The sequence below is a fragment of the Periophthalmus magnuspinnatus genome, chromosome 3 (assembly GCF_009829125.3).
Source record: "Periophthalmus magnuspinnatus isolate fPerMag1 chromosome 3, fPerMag1.2.pri, whole genome shotgun sequence".
NCBI lineage: Eukaryota > Metazoa > Chordata > Actinopteri > Gobiiformes > Gobiidae > Periophthalmus > Periophthalmus magnuspinnatus.
Window position 1 is genome coordinate 10,975,804 of NC_047128.1, and position 7,864 is coordinate 10,983,667.

Consider the following 7,864-nt stretch of genomic DNA (forward strand, 5'->3'; position numbering starts at 1 on the left):
TAAGGAACAGACTTGATACTTAATACCTATTTGGTCCATACTAGTCTATGTGGTCTTCTACTATCATTATCATCAGATTAATACCTGCACAAATAAATATTTAGTTTCAGTAGTGGGTTTAGTGTCAATTAGTATCAGATTTTTCATACTTTTGACTACCCTTGATCTGGGTTTCAGCATAGCAGCATTCTATTGGCCAGTATCGTTTAATACAGAATGGGGGCATCTGCAATTAATATAGTTAAAATTAAGATTTTTGCTGTAATATATGATTTATGAGTTCTTATCTTGTTCTAGTCACCAAACAAAATGATCCTGTTCAACCTTTGTGAATTTACCTTTTGGATATTCCATTGGAGAATACATTGTAAAAAGCAGGGAACACTGGTCTTTGCCCCCATCTGTATGACAGAATCTGAAAACCACCAATAGTGTCACATGCTTGTGTCCTTGGAGAAATACCGGTAAGCTAAATTACATACTGTGGACCTTTCCAGACAATAGCAAATCCATGGAGACAAGCAAGTTTCTCCACCAGTAAAGTTACATAATGCAGTTTTTAATGGTCTGATCAGACCAGTATGTGCTCTGGTGTGGGGGTGTGTTTCTGCAGAGCTGAAGTGAGAGACATTCATCGTGATTAAAGTGAGGAGCAGCGGAGTGGAGATAACAGTGTCTCTGCTGCATCAGCATCACTGAGCAAGACTGAGCCCAGAGACTCAGCCCTCTACAGTCACCAAGGGCCGTGTGCAAGGGCCATGCACAAGTTACCGCACTATGGATAGAGTCTGTGTAAACATTCACCTGCGTAGCAAAATATATACAGTTTAATGATGCAGATAATAGCATCAAATTAGGACAAACCTAGTCAATCTATTCATGGATTTCAGCTTTTGGGGACAGCTGACCATTCGGAATATAGTAGTTTTAAATTGTTAATTGTTAGGACTATGGTCCTAACTTCATAATTCCGAAACTCATGCATAAATAGTGGGAATTGCACTTATGTTGTTAAATCTCATCTATTATAGGGAATATTATAACTTCTGATTGCATAGACCAGATAATGGTTTACACATTAATTAATTAATGTATTCATTTATTTTTAGTTTATTTTTTATTGTTAACTTTTGGTTTGCCACCCTTCCCCTGATCTTATAGTCCTCATGATTTCTTCAAAAAAAAAAAAAAAAAAAAAAATCTACATTATAATAATTATTCTTCAACATGATCTACATGTCAAACACAGTGGGCACCCAGGGGATCCTTCTTCAGTAATGGAACTAGGCACAGGCAGAACATGCAAACTGTTTTTTTACCCCCGGCATGGTAATCAAACCCTGGACCTTCTCAATATGAGGCGAGAGTTCTACCCACTATGACACTGTGTTGTAGGTCTATAACTTCACTGTTCTTATTGTAAAATTGTGTCATGGGCCCTTTATTATTATTATTATTATTATTATTATTATTATTATTATTATTATTATTCAATATTTCGGTCTGTATAAAAATGATCAAAACTAAATTTTTTAAAAAGAAAATAATGTATGATGTACTGAGGGTGAAAAAACATTATTCACTTTCTCTCACAGATGGAGCTGTCTAAAAGCCATTGTCCCAAAACAGAACAAATCTCATGTTTCAGTCACATGAGAATAATGCCATTATGTTTCACTGTGTCGCCATCTTCCCACTCAACCTCTCAGGGGTCTATGTGCAAAACAACAGGCACTTTGGTTTGGTAATGCGGGAAATTAAAACACAAACGCATAAGAAAGGAATATTTTATAATCTATATTTATATTATTCTATTTTATTTTGTCCCAAGAATAATAAGTAGTGATAAGTGTGTGTAAAATTGAGTAGGTCTAGATTAAATTACATGCTGCTGAGGACGATTTAAAATAAATTTGAATACTGGGAAAGGATTTTTGCGAGATTTCAATATTTCAGAATAATACATTGAGCTACACCGCCATCTAGTGAACAAAGATGAAACTGCATGAACCAAGAAACACGTTTTTTTCCCAATCCTATTCAACAATAGACAAAAATAACATGGTATACCGCCCATATACATTTTTAAAAATACATTTTATAGCAATAACAATGATGTTATATGAAGAAATAGTAACCTTTCTTTTCCACGAACTGATGGCCTCGCGTTTACATAAAGTAGTTGCTGCGCATGCTCTAAATGCCGTGACTTCCTGTTTTTGTCGCGTGGTTCCATGGTGTAATGGTTAGCACTCTGGACTCTGAATCCAGCGATCCGAGTTCAAATCTCGGTGGAACCTGGCTTTTTCCCCCCCTCTCTCAAAGCAAACACTACATATATGCTCCGTCACTAAAACAGTTAATTGCAATAAACTTGAGTAACTACGACGGAGTATAAGGGTCACTTAAATCAAATAAATTATGCAGGCGCTACGAGAATAAAGTCGTAGCATTTCGACATTAAACTCGCAATTTTACGAGAAAAAAGTCGTAATATTACGAGAAAAATGTCGTATTTTATTGATGAGGCTGCTGTGCGTGAATGAGTTACCAGTGTGTTATGAAGAATTTGGAGCATTTTGTTCAGATATAGCAATTTCTTCCAGATCTGTCTGGTTCCTCCAACTAAACAAACTCAAATGCTTGCAGTGTCCCTTCAAAGTACTCATACTGATGATAGTGCGGTGATGGTGGGCTAAAAAGACACAGTATTTCATCCTGCGTAAACCCCAGTTGAAAGTTTATCTGAACAAAATGCTCCAAATTCTCCATAACGCATAACGCACTAGTCATTCATTCACGCACAGCAGCCTATATTCTCGTAATAGTACGACTTTTTTCTCGTAATATTACAACTTTTTCTGGCTTCGACTTTATTCTCGTAAAATTACGACTTTAATGTCGAAATGCTACGACTTTATTTTCGCAGCGCCCGCATATATATATATATATATATATATATATATATATATATATATATATATATATATATATATATATATATATATATATATATATATATATATATATATGCGGGCGCTCCGTCGTAAGTAACATTATTTTGTGACCTAAATATATTTATTGATTTGCGCGCAGGTACTATGATTTAAAGGTACACTATGGAACTTTTTACGTGGAAGTCTTTTTACTGCTTGACTCCTTGAAATGTTTATGCTTTGCCTGCTTGACTCCATGGAGACAGATATGATTACTGTGGAACATTTCAGGAAAAATTTCCATGTTGACTAGAAGGTGGTTGACCCACCAGAAAAATGTCATAGTGTTCCTTTAAATAAACCTGAGGGTTAACAGATCAGTCAATTTAATGACAAAATCCAAAATGTAGATGATGATGATGATAATGATGATGTTGTTATTCTTATTTTTATTATTATCATTAGTTTCCCCCATTTATTACCTTCAGTGGCCTCCCGGTGTCAGTGCACTCACATGAAACATACAGCACAAACGTACATGTTCAGATCAGGTCAAATGTACCCAAACTGAGACAGAGATTGGAATAACAATAGGAGCCTACATATTACAACCCTGAAAGCCAGTACACACAAAAAGTTATGATTTCTTTACGATCAATTACATTTTCTGAACATTAACAAAACAGACAAGACCTTTAATAACTGCCATTAAAAAAAAATCTTCCTTCAGTCTGAACTCTACTCTAAAGCACATGTTTTTTTTTGTGCATTGCCTGTAAACCTCTCCATTAAAAAGATCCAAACTGATCACTGACCATTAAAAAATCCACAATCTCAATCTTGTTGATTAAACTTTGATTCTTTCTCTCTCTTTATTTATAGAGGGGAACCCAATGAAAGTGTTTGGACTGTCTGTTTCATGGGTGCCCTGTTTAAAATACAAAACAAAAAGAAAACAAAACAAATAATTATGTAAGTCCATATAAAACATTAAAAACAAGAGCAGGAGTGTGTAAAAAAGTTCATTACCCGATTATTATATTGCGATTGTATCACCAAGGCATCCACTTTTATTTTTCCTTGAAGTGTATTCCATTTTTTGTGAAGCAAAACATCTAAAAGCCCTTTTTCCCATCTCAGTTTTAGTGTGGCTAGTCCTTAGCCTTATACACAATCCTTCAGTACTTCTACTTGAGTAACATTTTTATTAAAGTAACAGTACTCTTACTTGAGTAAAACTTTTGGTTCATCTTCCCATTGTGAGTATATTTACAAGTGACAAAAGCTTAATGTTGACAATGTGAAATGATTTAAATTAGTTACTCTAATGCTTTTTAAGGCTATTGGTGCAATGCTATCAAGAATTTTAAGGTGCACTCTATAACTTTTTCTAGTCGAGGGTCTGCCACCTGCTTTTCTTTATGGAGATGTTATTTCTTTGCCCAGCATGTTCCACAACATGGCATTAAACTCATCTTTCACCATGGAGACAAGTTCATGCCACCATACCAAGTTACAGGTCAGATGTGTGGAGAGGCAACCCTGCTGACAGAAAGAATGTATATTTTTCTAGACATTTTTTAGCAATAGAAATATGGTAATGAAGTAAATGTAAGATAGATAAGTTTATTGCTGACCCCCATCAGAAAAGCTGCATAGTGCAACTTTGAATATAGAGTGTCTATTGTTGACTTACATAACACTGATACTGTGTCCAAACCCACATGTGGTTTTATTGTCTTGTCAAAAGCATTTTTCCTCCCTCCATTGATCTTTATGACTCTCGTGTTGGGTTAGTACTCTTTGCTTATTCCAGTGATCTGTCCCTACAGCCTTTTGGTACTATTAACCAAGTCGTCATCTGCTCTTCCAACTGATTTTGTATTATAGCTTGTACATTTTACAGAGGAGGTATTTTAATTCCATTCAGTGCTAGCACATACCATATTTAGATCACCATGTTACCTTTTATGTTTGAAAATGGTATATACGCCAAAAACGTAATGAAATGTTTAATTAGTTTGTAAGTCACTCACCAGTCAGAGCGCAGCCATAACACAATTCTGTTAATGAAACTACTGCACATCACACCAGGTTTATGACGTTATTGTTAAGGGTGAACCAGAGTTGGACTCATAGACTGTATAAAGAAGTAGACTAAATGAGTGTCACATCACCCACAGCATTCGACTCCGGTCAAATGAAGCTCATTGAGGCTAGCAGTTATAGGGGCCAATTCGGAGCTGAGTTCCATATTTGGAAATCTGACCGTGAGTATCACAGCAACCAAAGAGCAAATCCAGAGCAAGGCCGTTGAAGGTAACACCCCTTCCCGCCCACACCACTGGTTTAGCAGGGAGTGGGCACTTAGCTACACTGTCAATCAAACATGTTGCTAAGGCTAGCAGGAGGCACCTGATTTGTCTGTTACTAATGTTCATATCTAGATTTACGGACACAATAGCTGAATAATAAAAATACCAGGACCTTGTAGAGCTGGTTAATACGAACATTTTAAGACCATAATTACAAGTTTCACTACAGCTGTTACAGAGAGAGGGGTGACGATGTTTCACTGTAAGTGAATTGGAGCCATTGTCGATGGAGCCAGAAGCATGCACATACTCACTTCCTATTTAGAATGTGCCGGCTAGCTACATTCATTTATACATACAGTCTATGGGGTTGAACCAGAGTTTGACCCAAAAGCAGACTGAGTTAAATTCTCAATTAAAGTTTTTATTTAACTGTTTTACTGGAGGGAGTCGCAGAAGAAGAGGTGAGTATTTGGAGTGGCAGGGCAGGTACTGGCAGGACCGAGAAGCGGGTGCAGGTGTGCCAATCTGCCCAGGAACTTCCAAACAAAGACAGATAAAATAAGAGAGGAGGGGGGAACATGAGAGTGCCAAAATCAGCAGTGGTCATGCATGAATAATATATAAAACGACTTGGCATGTTTTTGATGAAGAAACAATGTTCTCCACATGAAATCATCTCCCTCTTTAGTTTGCTGATTTGGGATATCTGGCAAATTTTTGTTGGGATGATCCAAAGTTTCGGGGTGACTGAAATATTTGGTACACTCGGCCGCCAAATATTAAGAATAAGTCATCTTTTCGTCGAAAAGTGTTCCCAGATCACCACTACACTGTCCTAAACCTTTGATTTCTATGGCGTAACACCTTTGAATCGATAAAAATGTATCACTTGCCGCCCTCCCACAAACAGCAAACATAGTCCAAAACACACTGGCCTTATGTGACCGTTGGCTGTTAGCTTTGAGGACATGACAGCTCAACTGATCCAACTTTAGGAATTAATGTGTCTGGCAGAATATAGTCTCGTAGGACAATACTGCGAAAGGACGTGCTGATGATTTGAATAACATTTGACAGAACCCTGTGGTGCTAGGAAAAAAAGCTTATATCTGTTATATCTGTTCACACATACCCTGATTTGGTCCTGACCTAGTCTGAGTTTAGTCTTTGTCTAGTTCAAGTTAGCTTTATCACAATACTACAATTTTAAACTTGATTTCCTTACTAAAGAATAGAAAGAGTGACTCAACATTAAATGGTAGTACTTTCTTTTATATTCCCTTGTAGCCTTATATCTGTGTTATACCTCAGTGGTTCAGATGGGTTCCATAGTGGTCCATGGGCGTATACTAGTCTATGCGTCTTATACTTGTTTTAATACAGCTCAAGATCATTCTAAAGCTGTACAGGCAAGAAATTAATATTCCCTCAATTTTCCAAGTAATCAGGTGACTCTTATTATTGCATTGTAGGTGGCAGCTCCGGTCTTTGAATCGTGAAGCAGGTTTTCGGGTTAGTCAAGCGAGTTTTCCCATCATACAACAGGACACAACATCAGATAAAAGTCCTGACCCGCATTCATAATCGTAAACCGCTCCCCTGCTGACTTTAATGGGACCAGAAACAAAGACCTGTTTCCCAAAAGTGTGTTGGACAGTTTACGTGAAGCTGCAATAATAGTCTGCTGGTGTGAGAATGTTTGGATCAATAGATATTTTATCAGGCAAAACATTAATTAAAAAGGCTTTTGGAGCAAAAGTAAGTATTTGGAGTGGAAGGGAAGGTGCTGACAGGACCGAGGATGAAGGTGAATATTTTGAGTGGCAGGGCAGGTGCTGGCAGGGCTATGACAACAGTCTGTTGGTGTCAGAACACTTGAATAAACCAGACCTATTAAAACATTCATTAAAAGACTGGAAGTGTTAAGATGGTTCTGAACAGAAATAGGTCAAACCCAAAATGTGTTCATTACAAAGGGAAAAGAGACAGGGCCATTTGGCACACTATATAATTTTTTTATGTAAGCGTCAACCAAATGCTTGTTCCAAATGCTTGTTGTTATGGCCTTGCCTGCAATGTTCCACAATATGGCATTAAACTTACTTATATAGCTTGAAGGCGTTTTTGTAATAGTTCTATACAACACTTCTCTAATAAACAGTAAATCCTTATCATAACATATTAAAATCACCATGTTACCCTTTATCACTTTGAAAATGCTATATCTGCTGAATACAACGTATAAACATGTTGAGTATGTTTCAGTAAGAAGGGTTCGAATAGGGCCCAGGAAAAATCGCAAGATAACTGAAACATGCATGGATGAACAACATGGTAGAAAGCTCCAAAAAGTTAATTTTGCAGTGGACTTGTCTTTCCACAGATCTGACAGTAAATTGGTCTCGCGGTGTCGCCTGCTTGTCTCCGTGGAGGTAGATAAGTTTAATACCTTGCTGTGAAACATTAGGCAAAGCAATAACATCCGCATGGAGACAGGAGGTGACTCATCACCAGAAAAGTTACATAGTCCATCTTTAAATATTTTTGAACTTATATTAAAGGTGAGTAATGTAACTTTTTCTGATGCGGGGTCTGCCACCTGCTTGTCTC

General features: G+C 37.1%; 1 non-coding gene across 1 annotated transcript; it reads left to right on the forward strand.

The window, feature by feature from the left end:
• The first annotated feature begins 2,228 nt into the window (after positions 1-2,228).
• On the forward strand, positions 2,229-2,300 carry trnaq-cug (transfer RNA glutamine (anticodon CUG)). Its single transcript has one exon. It is a non-coding gene; the product is annotated as a tRNA-Gln (tRNA).
• The last annotated feature ends 5,564 nt before the right edge of the window (positions 2,301-7,864 follow it).